Consider the following 13857-nt stretch of genomic DNA (forward strand, 5'->3'; position numbering starts at 1 on the left):
TTCCGTTCTGAATCTTCCCTCCCTGCCTGAAGACTGAAGAGTCATTTGGTATTCTCAGTCCTCTGCAACCATGCCAGAGTATATTAATATTTGAAAGATGATTACTAAAGCACCCACAATCCCGTCAGCTTCCACTTTTAAAACACTGGGGTGTCTTCCCGTCATTTCAAGGTGACCGATCTAACTTCAGACTGATTAGTTTCTCAAGCAGCTTTTCCTTAGTCAAAGCAACCGCCCTCACTTCTGCCCCGGACACCCTCGAACTCTCAGCACACTGTCAGTGTCTTCGACAGTAAAGACTGGTGCAAGATACGTGTTCAGTTCGTCCGCCATTCCCTTGAATCCAGTTATTATCTCTACAGCGCTATTTTCCAGCAATGTTTACACTCCCATGTTTTTTACTATATATATAAAACCTGCATGATTGTTGATATTATTGGCGTGATACCCTTCATTTTTAATCACTCCATCCCTCTCCTCTTATGACCATCTCCAACGGAATCCCACCACCATGCATATCCTCAATTCATGTCCCAGCCCCCGCCACTTTCTGTTCTCCGCGGGGATCGCGCCCCACGGGACTCCTTTGTCAATTCGAACCTCTCCATGGATCGCCCTCCTGGCGCTTTTGCTTGTAAGCGGAGCAAGTGCTACTCCTGACCCTACACCTCCTCCCTCAGGGTTTTAAACAGTCCTTCCAGGTGAGGCGGGATGTACAGAGAAACTTCGCGCATTGTAACTGTTCATCCATGCTTTTGTGCTAATTATAATAACAAATTCGACTTTAGCTTTGTCCCCTACATTTTAATGTCGATACTTAAACATATCCCATGGGTGAGAGCACATCACACACTGGGTTAAACATTATAGTATGGGGTTTGATCCTGCGTATGTATTGCCCCGCTCCCTCAATATCGATTAAATTCCTGTTTGTCCATCCCAGTGTCCAACTCGGACGTTGTGCTGACGTGGGGGTATGATTGTGCACGGTCATTTTCCACAGGGAAATGTTGCCATCATATTCCTAGGATCTCAGCTAGTATCTGCAGCTGCCGTGGGCCTTCTTTACACGTGGAGATAGTTCCTATAAATTCAGCTCAATACTGATTCAAAGTGACGATGGGTAATTGCATAAGGAGAGATGGGAACAGATAATGTGACCGTCATTTGAAAGGGGCGTGGTTAAAGGAGCTGGTGCAGATCACAAACACAGGCTGGTTCTGCTTGGTTTGAATGAGCTGATATTGCGTGATTACATTAATTAAAATTGATTATAAATTCCTTCCCCAGGGCGCAGCCCATTGCCTCAGCTGATCTATTAAGATCTTTCCTCGAGCATTTTGAATTTTCTGGGGCCTATTATAGATTTCACAGGTCGTTTCCCAAAAAGAATCAGATATATTGTCACTGACATGTCTGTCGTGAAATTATTTGTTTTGCGGCAGCAGTACTTACCGATGTGCTGTTTGTTACAGGAAGTTGCCAGACTGAGAAAGATGGAAGACAGAGACAACATCTGGTGACAAGTCACAAGAACACTGAGCACCAGGGAGACACGAGACACTCCAGATACAGAAACCCAGATCAAAAATAACATATTGATGCAAGGCGTCAGCGTTTCAGACAACTACTGTGTACGGAGAGGAATGAACGGTGAATCTCTTCCCCAAGCATTTGAACAACCAATATAAATGAGACTGAGTTGATAGAGGGACGATGGGCTGGGGAAGGCGTGAATTCCCTTTGGATATCACTCCTGCCCAACCCTGTTCACTTTATCATCCTGGAGGTAAATCCCCCAAAGCTCCCCTCCAAGTACCTTGCGTTCTGAGGTTATCATCCGGGATCCCTCTTTCAGTTTAGATAGGAACATAATAAAACAGGCGCATTTGTCGGCTATTCAGCCTCTCAAACCAGTCCTGACAGTCGATACTATCTATGGATCTTTACCATCTCTCAACTTCTCTCCAGTTCCAGGCCCACGTTGTTCTAAACTCCCCAGTCCTTGAAAATGTATCCCCTTCCTTATTATCTACAGCCATTGATCTAATCTCAGCGAACCTCTAAGGGAGAGAATTCCAGATATTCACTCTTTTCCACGAGAGGAAATTGCGATCGACGTCAGTTGTCAATCGGCCCCATTATGTCCGCTTGTTGAAAGCTCTATTGCAAATAGATACATATCCCTTCGGTGGGGTAAGTGGAGATTACACGGAATCCCCGGGAACTCAGATATTTAACCCGGGTGTTCCAGTTTCCTCAAACATCCCAAATATATGTGTGATTTTGGTTTGTTTTATGAGTCTCTTTAAATGCAGGTGAGCGGCAGACCGTACATGAGAACAAGTGGGAATGTAAGGGGAGTATGAAGGGCTGGGGCATATTTAGTTTTAAAATAGACTTTGATGGCTGGCAAGGAGTTCATAGGTTGAAGTGCCCGTTTTCGTGCTGGTGTTTCTCTGCCTCCCTCTCAACATCTACCCGGTTGTGTCCTTTCAGGTTCTGTCTGGTTCAAATAGGTCACCCCTCACTCTGTAAACTTTAGCCTTTTGTGATAAGAGCACACCTTTGATCGAGGAATTCGCTGAGATGATATGTTCTGGACAGTAAACGTGAACGTATTCTCTCTGAAATAGGGAATTCAGAGCCGTACACCGTGGTCGAGTTGTGGCTGTGTTAATACTCTGCACACTTGTATTTCTAAACTCCAGCCCTGTTGTAATAAATACAACAGTGTTACTTGCGGCGTTAACAGTTTGATGCACCATCATACATACTTTTCTAAATCTCACACGTAAGGACCTCCCAATCCCTTTGAATTTCACATCTGTGCAATATTCTCTACTTGATGCTTCTTCCCTCACATTTTCAATCACTAACCTGCATGTGCAGACTTTTCATTTATCTTTCTATCTATCAGTACGCAAATCGAATTTTCCGCATTGCAACCGGCCCTCTCACCTCCTTTCAGGTTATCAGCAAACTTGGATACACTCTCTAAGTCATGATTACAAGTGGAAATACAGACGATGTACGTGTCGGGTACTGACGAATCGAAGTGACGAAACCGGAGCGCGAGGCCGTGTCGAAGTAACAAAGAACGAGTAATGACCCAATGTTTTATCGATTTAAGAAACTGGACAGATCGAAATGGCCCGTTGTCGGAGTCGCAGGCGAGGGACTGTTCGGCTCTGCTCGCTTCTCCGCGGGGTTTGCTCGTCTCCGTGCTGGCCTGAGGCTGTGACCTGCAACTGGTGGATTCTTGTCCGGCAGCAGTGATGCCTGACTTTGTGACCTTGAGTTGTGAATACTGTTTTCGTCCTTTTATTTTATCTCTCTCTCTCTCTCTCTCTCTCTCTCTCTCTCTCTCTCTCTCTCTCTCTCTCTCTCTCTCTCCACACTGGGTGTTTGACTGTCCTCTTTTGTTTTAATAAGTTTCATTCGGTTTCTTTCCCACCTGTACGGAGACGAATCTGAGGGCTGTATAAAGTCTGCACACTCTGATAATAAATTAAATGACAGACGCAGACAGATAAACTATTCGCCATCGCATGTTTTGTTGACATTGACGCCAACCCTCTTGCCCGAAGATATCGTGGAGGCACTTGTAGCGATCCTTCGAGAAGCACAATATTTTCGAATAGTATCGGAAACGTATTTCACTCTTTACGAAGGGAAGGAAGCAAAAGGGAGAACATCAGCCTGACCTCAGTGTTTGGGACGATGTTGCAGTCCTTTATTAACGATGACGTTTCGCGGCACTTCGAGGCACATAATAAAACAGGCCAAACTCAGCACGATTTCCTCAAGGAGCAATCTAGCTTAACAAATTGTTTGGAATTCATTGAGGAAATAACAGGTAGAATAAACAAAGGAAAGACACTAAATTTTCCTTACTGGAATTTCAGTACTCGTTGACAAAGCGCAGCCCGTGCGTCTGATAAACAAAAGATAATCGCCCCTCATAATACAGCAGAGATAGACGAATGGCTGACTGGGTGGAGGCAAACAGTGAGAATAAAGAGGACTTGGCTATCGGTTACTAGTCGGTATTAGGGCTGTACCTTTTCACAGTACATGTCAGTAATCGGGATGATGAAATTGGTGGCTTTGCGACAATATCTGAGGAAAATCCAAATATCGGTTGAATATCGGTGGTCTTTGGAAGGCAAAAAGTGTGGGGAAGAGCTTGGGCAGATGCCGAGACGGGCAATGAAGTGGCAGATGGACTATACTGCAGGGATTTGTATGGAAATGCACTGAGCTCGAAGTAATCAAGGCGAAGACTATTCTCGGATCGGGACAAATCAGCAAAGAAGAGATGTGACATGAGTTCGGAGACCCAGTGCGGATTCTCTAAAGTTTCATTGGCAGATTGACGCGGTAGTGAGGAAGGTAAATGCAATGTCAGCGTTTACTTCGAGAGAAATAGAAAATATAAACAAATATCTAATGCTGAGCCTTTATTAGGTCTTGGTGAGACCGAACTTGGAATATGGTGAACGGTTTGCGTCCCTTATCTAAAACGGTTGTGCCGCCAGCGTCCAGTGGTCGGTCAGGAGAGTGATGCCTGGAAGAGAAGAGTTATATATGAGGAATATTTTAGCACCCTGGGCCTTGGTCGCTGGAATGTGGAAGAATGAGACGGAGATCTCATTGAAATCTACCGACTATTGTCAGGCTGAGTTGGAATGGACATGGAGAGGATTGTAATGTAGTGCGAGTGTCGATGGCCAGCGGGCACAACCTCCGATAAGGACATCCCTTTAGAAAAGGGACTAGAAGCAATTTCTGTATCCAGACAGTTATGGATTGTGGAATTTATTGCCACGGAAAGCCGTGAAGGGCAGGTAATTGGGTACATTTAAAGCGGCGGTTGAAGAGGTGGACAGGTAGTAAGGGAGTCAACTGTGTCGATGAGAAGACACGGGAATGGAGATTAGAGGAATGATATGTATGACCATAAGACCATAAGACAGAGGAGCAGAATTTGGCCATCTGGCTCATCAAGTCTGCTCCGCCTTTCAATCATGGCTGATCTTTTTATTTCTCTCCTCAAGAACTCCAGTTCCCAGCCCTCTCCCCGTAACCTTTGGTGTAATGTCCAATTAAAAACCTATCAATCCCTGCCATAAGAACACCCAACGACCTGGCCTGCACATCTGGATGTGGCAATAAATCCAACAAATTCACTAGTCTTTGGCTAAAAGATCTCTCTCCATCTCAGTTTTGAAAGGGTGCTCCTCTATCCTGACGCTGTGCCCTCTTGTCCTAGACTCTCCCACCATGGGAATCGCTCTGCTCACATCTATTCTGTGTAGTCCTTTCAACATTGGAATAGTTTCAATGAGATCCCCCTCTCATCCATCTGAATTCCAGCGAGTACAGTCCCAGAGACATCAATCATCCTTGTGAACGTCCTCTGGACTCTTTCCAATGCTAGTGCATATTTTATAAGATGAGGGACCCAAAACTGTCCACAATACTCAAGGTGCGGCCTCAGCCGTGATGGAATGGCGGAGATCGGTGAGCCGGATAGCCGAACCCTGTTCCTGTACCTTGTGGTATTGCGGTCAAATTTGGTGAGAAATTAATGACGAACATTGCTTTTCATGATTCGCATAACAAACCGTCCGGCGTCCCTGTGACTAAATTTGGAGGCTAGGATATTTTAAAGTGACAGTTTCAGAGGAGGTCCCCCCGATAAACATGTCGCGACGAGGATGGGATTCGAACCCACGCGTGCAGAGCACAATGGATTAGCAGTCCATCGCCTTAACCTCTCGGCCACCTCGTCTGCTCTTCTCGCTCTTGTGTTCCGAACTTCTGAATTTATTCACAGCATTTAAAACTTCTGCTTAAGGTCTACACATTTCTATTCAGATTCTCTGCCGATTTGCTTTGCTCGCCGTTCTTATCAGAAATTCATGTACGTGGATCAAGGCAGTTTAGAGAGATTTGTACCAACCACAGGAATCATGGAAATAGGTATTTTATGCACTTTAGACGCTATGGAGCTGCTGTGGCATAAGTATCGATTCCGTGATCTGTAACTCGGAGAAACTGTGAATGTTTTGAGTTGTAAAATGAGATAAATTTAAGTTGAATTGAACAAAATTTCAATAGCTTTGCGATCACATTGCTCGAATTCAAGTAAACAGATGTTATAGGAATTTGCCATCTGGTTGGAGAATGACGATTTTCCGTGTATTGGGCAAATGCAATAACCCGATGATTACCACATTAGGACGCGCTGATTGTCACGTCCGGCCGTGCGCAGCCGCAGATCCGAACTCCCTAATGCTGAACCGACACAAACACATGGCCGCCCGGTTCTGGAATACCAATCCCACGGCTGAAGCAGCTAATAAGAAGTCGAGTTTACTCTGTCATTAATGCATTGAATGTGGTGGACCTTTGTCACTGATTGCAATCCCAGAATATAACTGCTGCAAAAGACAGTGACGTGTGCCTGTGACCATTCCTTTCTGTGTGACAGAAATAGAATATTGAACAGCCCAAAGCAGGAGTGCTTGGAGAGATATTGACACAGCAATGGTCGAATGCTCACCTGGGATGAAATCACTGCAGCCGAGTACATTTAGCTCGGTCAGGAAATCATTTTACAGGTGGAAACTCCTTGCTGCATTCAGCATTTCCCCATTTTCCCTCTTGGCCTTTCTCGCAGAATACGGCCGTGTGGCCTAATGGATACGGCGTCTGACTTCGGTGCTTGACTGGTGGAAGTCATCAGAAGATTGCAGGTTCGAGTCCTGCCACGGTCTTTTTGACAAACTGGCGGATTCGGTTCCATTCTGTCTCTCACTACTTGCAACATGGTTGGCTCAATTCCGCCTGGGGATTAATCGGAGTTCTCCACCCTCGGGGATAAGTAATACCTCGTCTTCGTTGTACACAACATATAATATTATGTGTCTACTCTGAGCAGTATTTCTGCAGGCACTTTCATAAACAATTGGCTGGACCTTCTCAGACGTTCAGGAGGAGCTTCTGCTGGGAAGGTGAAGTTTATTTCACATTCAGCTCCGTCTCCGAGCACACCTCATCGGCAAGAATTCACCACCCAGCACTGACGGTACATTCTCCTGTTTTCAACCCTGCTCCTCTTCTTGGACACAACGCGCTGGTTCTCTGCCTGCTCTGGATCTTTTCATCATTATTTGCCGACTAGACATCAACCGCCTCAACATCAGGAATCCTCACTTCTCCTCGAACCTTACCCCCTCTGAATGCACTGCCCTCCAATCTCTCAGCACCGGTCCCAAACTTACCATCAATCCCGCAGCCAAAGTGCTGTTGTTGTCGAGTGACGGACTGACCTCTACCTTGCTGAGATCAGTCGGTAACACACGGACTCATCCTCACGCCTACACCTTGAAAAAGCCCGACTCCGGACGATCAGGGAACTATATCCGGCATTACCACTGACATCATCAACTCTGGAGAACCTCCATTCACTGTGGAGAACTCATGGTTCCGTTGCCCTGAACTTCTCGCTCCTACCTCCTACTCTATTCACAAACCTGATTGTCCGGGTAAGCCCACTGTCTCTGCCTGTTCCTACCTCGCTGATCCTGTGTTCTCGTAGCTCCAGTCCATCTTATGCCCCGTAATTCAGTCTCTTCCCACCCGCATTCGCAACCCTTCCCGTGCGCTCGATGAACTCGCTGACTTTCAATTCCCTGGCCCTGACCGTCTCATTTTCTCCATGGAAATCCAGCCCTCACCGAAACAGTTTCTCCTCCGCCTTCTTCCACTTACTCCAAATTCAATGGGTCGCCATGAACACCAGCATGCGTCCCAGATATGTCTCCCTTTTCGTTGCCGAAGTAAATCAATCTACCAAACCAATGTACCAGACCCTCCCCGGTAACGCACCCCAGCGCTCCCAGCTCTACGTCGACCAATGTATTGCTGCCGCTTCCTGCATTCACACTGAGCTCGACAATGTCAACCACTTCGCCTCCAGCTTCCACCCCGCCCGTGAACGTCCCACTCAATGCAAGCAAAACAAAGGGAGAAGAAACCAGAGGTCCACGAGCCAGTCCTCATCGGAGGATCAGTGAGGGTGAGCAACTTTAAATCCCCGGGTGTTCCTATTTCAGAGGGTTTGCCCCGGACCCATCACAAGTGCAAAAGAGAAGGAAGCACGGCGGCGCCTCTGGTTTCGTAGGAGTTTGCGGAGATCGGCAAGACATTTGAAACCTGGACACATTTCTGTAGAAGTGATATAGTGTGTATCGACTGACGCCGAATGGTAAGGTGGTATGGAAGCATCGATGTCATTGAACGTAAGTTCCTACAGCCGGTGGTGGTTTCGGCCGAGTACATGTCCGGTAAAGCTCTCCACCATTGAGCACAGCTGTCTTTGGGGACGTTGCTATTGATTATTTGGTGGCTAGTGGGCGCTGATGCTTTCTGTTGAAACGTTGGGGGATGGTCCTGATACCTTTGCTGCTCCCTTCAACCTCCATTTCTCCGCCATCAGCCCGTGACCTCAGACGCCCTGACTTTTCAGAAACCTAATAACTGTTGTTTTACAAAAACAGAATTGCTCCGCCTTTACAGCCGACCAGAGCAATGATTCACCACTCTGATTCACCACAATTTTATCCTCATCTTTCTTCTAAAGGAGCACCCTTGTATTCTGAGGCAGTGCCGTCTGTCCTAGACTCCTTCCACTTGGTGAATTATTCCCACCAGACAGCTCGCAAAAAGTCAAGACGTATTTCTTCTGAACCACTGTCGCTGCAAACTGAAGCCCCGAATTTCCCTTTAAGAAACGTACTGTTGATCTGTCTAAATTAATCGTCAGTGTAGCGAGCTGCTGAAGGACCAGGTGGACTTGACTCTCGGGAAAGCAGGTGCGGCACCTTTCAGCGATCAGCGAAGGTCAGCCATTACCATTGCCGGAAAAGAGGTCAGTTCGGAAAACTTCAAGCCAGACTAAATCGCCGGGCTATGTAGCATCGTTTACCCGGTATCTTCTTAGCCAAAGGCCAATGGCTTGAAAACAAGTTACATTACATAAGCACAACATTGCAGTTTCGAAGGGAAATGAGTGGCTGCTGTCTTCTCTGTTTCATGGAGACATGGCTCAGTTCGGTGGAACAGCCGGAAGGCTTCTCAGTCCACCCTTCGGAGAAGATAAGACGGTATTATGGTGCTGGGTGTGGGAGGAGGGTGAAGGGGTGTGGGGTGGAACGGGGGTGTTGTTTCATGATAAATCCGTCTTGCTCTCCGTACATAGCGGTCTTGCCGTACCCTTGTTCCCCCAATCACAACACCCAATGATTGAGTTCTGTCGGTGCTGCTTACCGAGAGGTTCTCCTCATTGATCCGGACGGCACTTCACAAACCGCCAGAGCAGATGTTAAGAAAGCAAACCATGTACTGAGTGCCGCGACCAGCAAACAAGGAACTGCCTACCCTGAGTTCTTTCAAATCATTGCGGGGGTTTCTATCAGGCTTGTTTAATGAAATCTCGGCTTATTTGTCATCAGCACGTCATCCTTAGTACCAGGGGCTCCCGCACTCTCGACCACTGTTAGAGCACGATCAGGAAAGCCTACCATTCCACCCCCAGACCATATTTCGGGCATTCTGAACGTCTGATTTTTTTTTCTCCTACCTCCACCCAGGCGGAGGGTGAGGAACAAGATATCAGATGTATCGGGAACAACGTCACCGGAATCGGCGAGAGACAGGAATAAAAATGACCCAGAGCTCCTAAGAGAATCTGAATGTCACAATCCTTATAAAGACACTGGAGAACGAGTGTTTCCCACCGATTCATACAGTCCAGTGGTCTTTAACCAGAAGCAGTGGATGAACAAGCGATCTGCAAAGTGCTGAGCAGTAGATTCACGGCAATATTTATCACATTTATTCATTATTATTATTACCAATAAGTTTCGTTTTCGATGTTGCTGATTTGGTAGTTCTCTATTGCTGTAGGCAGAGCACCATCAGCTTCCCTGGTGGTCTAGTGGTTAGGATTCGGCGCTCTCACCGCCGCGGCCCGGGTTCGATTCCCGGTCAGGGAATTAGGATATTGTCGAATGAAATGTGCTTATTTTAAAACATCGTGCAGTATTAACTTACTGCCACAGACACCCCATTCCTGTCTATGCTTAACCTGATTCTGCAGCATAAGACCACAAAATATAGGAGCAGAATTAGGCCGTTTAGCCCATCGGGTTTGCATCGACATTTCCTCTCAGCCCCATTCTCCTGCTTTCTACTGGTATCATTTAATGCCCTGATTAATCAGGAATCTATTGATCTCTGACAAATATGCAAAGCGACTCGGACTCCACAGGGGCCTGTGGCAACGAATCCGACAGGTTCGCCACTCGCTGGCTGAACAACTCACTCCTCATCTCTGTTCTAAAAGGATGCTCGTCTATCTCGAGGCTGCGTCCTTTGGTCTTAGATTCTCCCACCACAGGAAACATCCACTCAACATCCGCCCTGTCAAGACCTTTCACCATTCGCCAGCTTCCAATGAGGTCCCGCGTAATCTACGTAATCTACTGAATTCCAGTGAATGCGGGCCCGGCGCCATCAAACGGTCTTCAAATCACTGGCCATTTAATCCCAGCATCATTCCTCTGAATCTCCTTTCAACCCTCTCCAGTTTCAGCCATGCTTTCTCAGGTAAGGGAACTAAAACTGCTCACAATACTCCAGGCGAGACCTCCAGTTCTTTATAAAGTCTCTGAATCGCATCTTTGCTTTATATTCTAGTCCTCTTGAAATGAATGCGAGCATCGCATTTGCCTTCCTCATCACAGACTCAACCTGCAAATTAACCTTTGGGACATGATGGTGCAGGTGAGTACGTCACAATGGGAGTCCTGTACACGGAGTCCCGAGGCTCTTAGCGCCTCAGTCTTCTTGTTTACATTTTCTCTCCTCTTAGAAAGTCTGCTCCTTCATTTCTGATATCAAAGTGTCTGACCATATATCTTCCTGCACTGCATCTCATTTGCCACTTCCTTCTCCATTCTCCAACCTTCTGTAGCCTCTTTAACTCCGAGAAGGACTTACTGCTCTTTTCGGACTGAAAAATCTGCACGTGGTGAGTGGTGTCATAGCAAAGTCTCCCACTTCGAGCTGACTACAGACATCTTCACTTGCACCCGCCCAACTCTTGCCCATTTCTTAACTCCCCATTCTGGTCACCTGCTCTCTACGTTCAGTTCAGCGTGAGTGTGTGGATCGGAGAAGTGTACTATCTCTCTCCGTCCAGAAATGCTACCTGACCCGCTGTCCACTGTTTCTTCAGCGAGCCGTTATTTGTCAAAGCTGGCGAGGAGAAGCCAGGAGAAATGGGTTGAGAGGGTTAATATATCTGTCATGATGGAATGGCGGATAGATGAGATGAGGCGAATAGCCTAATTCAAATCCTATATCTTGTGGCGTTGTGGCCAAATTTGATGAGGGACTAATGGTGAATATTGCTTTTCATGACCCAACATACCAACCTGTCTGGCGCCTCTGAGACAAAAGTTGGAGGTTCAGAAATTTTAAAGTGATCGTTTCAAAGATGGTCTCCCAGATAAACACCTCGCTACGAGGATGGGATTCGAACCCACGCGTCCAAAGCACAATGGATCAATAGTCCATCGCCTTATCCTCTCGACCACCTTGTCTGTTCTTCGTGCTCTTGTGATTATTGTTCTGAATTTCTTCAACACGTACAAACACGCTGAATGAACTCAGCATGTCGGGTAGCATCGGGTGAAAAGCGACAACTGTCATCACTCCTCTCTCATGTTCCAACTTCACTCCCATTGAACGCACTGCCCTCCACTCTCTCCGCACCAATCCTAACCTCACCAACAAACCTGCAGACAAAGGTGGTGCCGTAGTAGTTGGCGGACGGACTACTACCTCACTGTGGCCAAACGAGAGCTCTCTGACACCTCCTCGTTCTTACCCCAGGAACAGAACCTCACCAAAGAACATCAAACCATTGTCTACTCATTTCAACGGATGCTGCCCGACCTGCTGAATTCATCCAGCTTGTTTGTACGTGTTGATTTGACCACAGCATCTGTAGTGTACTTTGTTTGTACTATCTCTTTCCGTCCAAAAAATGCTGCCTGACCCGCTGTCCACTGTTTCTGCAGTTATTCGTTATTTGTTCTGTATGAACAAGGAGAACATGACTTTGAAAAAAAATATCGCAGTTGCAGTCTCAATAAAGCTGGAAGTAACTTGCGAGGTCTCACAGACAATAACTTTCAATGGATGCAGTGTGGATTTGATCTTCTTCACTCCTCACTGCACCTCAATCCACTCAGAGACGCTGTCTCTCTGTAGAAAAGGGTAACCATAATTTTCCCATATTGGACTCTGGTCCTACTCACTCAGTTTGCTAACATCACCTTGACTCAACTGCCCGGGGTCATCTCTGCTCAAATCTCAGTAAGTATTGTCAGGTCCGGTCGGGGTTATTGCCGTGTGCAGAGGGACGGTGAGGGACAGGTACAATGAAACACTTGCAGCGTCATTGCAGGCTCGAAAAGACAGACAGTACGCAGAACATAAATTGTACAATTCTGCATCATTAACAAATGATAGATATAAATCTTGTGCCAGTTTCAGTCTTCGAAATGATTCCTCAGGCAAACTGATAACAAAGATTTCGATCTATTACATCCACGAGGTAGCATGCAGACCCAAGAAAGGCCTGTTTATTCCTTTTCTTTAAACAGACAGGCAACAGAAAGAAGGGAGAGTCTCTAGTCCTCTTCAGCCAGCCCTGGCATTCAATAGGATCAGGCTGGCCCAGAATTTTTCTCAATCCTCCCTCGCCCAAAACTGCAGTTGCCGGTCAAAAGTCGGCCGCTGTCCTCCACTAAATCTTCAACCGTCTCCCCCGGTGAGAGGAGATATACTTCTGTCGCCCGCCTTTATTTCGACGCCGTGACAGCGCCCGCAGCAGCGATCAGAAGCATATGGATATGAATGTTATATAATGGGAAATTGTTCTGAGTTTTGCTCAGTATTGACGGGACTTTGGGGAGGCAGAAGCAGTCAGGGTCTATGGGAGGGAACAGCTCTTGGGTGAAAACCTTTTTGCAATTGGATAACACATTGGATTGACATCTGCATAAACGAATGGGAGCTATGTAGGTTGCACGTCATTTGACGAGATTGGTTGATGTCAGACAATTACACCACGTCAGTGACAATTGGCGCGGGTGATTTTGACGGAAGGTCAGCGAACCGATTTGTCTATGGCAATAGGCGGGGTCGCTCGGTAGACCAGAGAGCAATGCGGAGTCTGTACAGTGAGTGATATGAAACGGCGAAAGCTTTTCGCGTTCAGAGACCATGCTGCCCACTTCAGTGAATCAGTCACAATCTCAATCTCCCCTCTTCCAGCCGCAGCTGAAAAACATTTCTTATCGAATATGTCATATCAGTGGAAAATTCAAGTGTTTTCAGCTAACTGAAATTTCACATGGTGGTCGTGTCTTAATGGAGCACTGAACCAAAGTCCAGGAGCAGATTTGTTTAAAAAATCGGTTCTCCTTCATGTCATATTAGCTGTTCGCCCCGACATTTCAGCAACAGTTTACACCCACTCCCTTACGCTCCACCCTAGCTGTCTAGTAAAAGAAAATATATAAATGTCCCACCACATTCACGCAGTCCTTTCACTAAACACGAATATTGATAGATAAGTGTTCGCTTCAACTTGTGAGGAAAGTGTGGGAGTGAGGAGCAAAGGAAGATCTGGAGAGAGAGAGAGAGAGAGAGAGAGAGAGAGAGAGAGTGCGCGCACGCGCGTTCGTGTGTGTGTATGTGTGTATTAGAGAG

The 13857-nt window shown here is 46.6% G+C and overlaps 4 non-coding genes across 4 annotated transcripts; 2 read left to right on the forward strand and 2 right to left on the reverse strand.

The window, feature by feature from the left end:
• Positions 1-5715: 5715 nt before the first annotated feature.
• Positions 5716-5797, reverse strand: trnas-gcu (transfer RNA serine (anticodon GCU)). The gene has a single exon. It is a non-coding gene; the product is annotated as a tRNA-Ser (tRNA).
• Positions 5798-6693: 896 nt separating this feature from the next.
• On the forward strand, positions 6694-6785 carry trnar-ucg (transfer RNA arginine (anticodon UCG)). The gene is given in 2 exon segments: positions 6694-6730; positions 6750-6785. It is a non-coding gene; the product is annotated as a tRNA-Arg (tRNA).
• Positions 6786-9995: 3210 nt separating this feature from the next.
• On the forward strand, positions 9996-10067 carry trnae-cuc (transfer RNA glutamic acid (anticodon CUC)). Its single transcript has one exon. It is a non-coding gene; the product is annotated as a tRNA-Glu (tRNA).
• A 1527-nt stretch (positions 10068-11594) lies between these two features.
• Positions 11595-11678, reverse strand: trnan-auu (transfer RNA asparagine (anticodon AUU)). The gene has a single exon. It is a non-coding gene; the product is annotated as a tRNA-Asn (tRNA).
• Positions 11679-13857: the final 2179 nt, after the last annotated feature.

The sequence above is a fragment of the Hypanus sabinus genome, unplaced genomic scaffold (assembly GCF_030144855.1).
Source record: "Hypanus sabinus isolate sHypSab1 unplaced genomic scaffold, sHypSab1.hap1 scaffold_799, whole genome shotgun sequence".
Classification (NCBI taxonomy): Eukaryota; Metazoa; Chordata; class Chondrichthyes; order Myliobatiformes; family Dasyatidae; genus Hypanus; species Hypanus sabinus.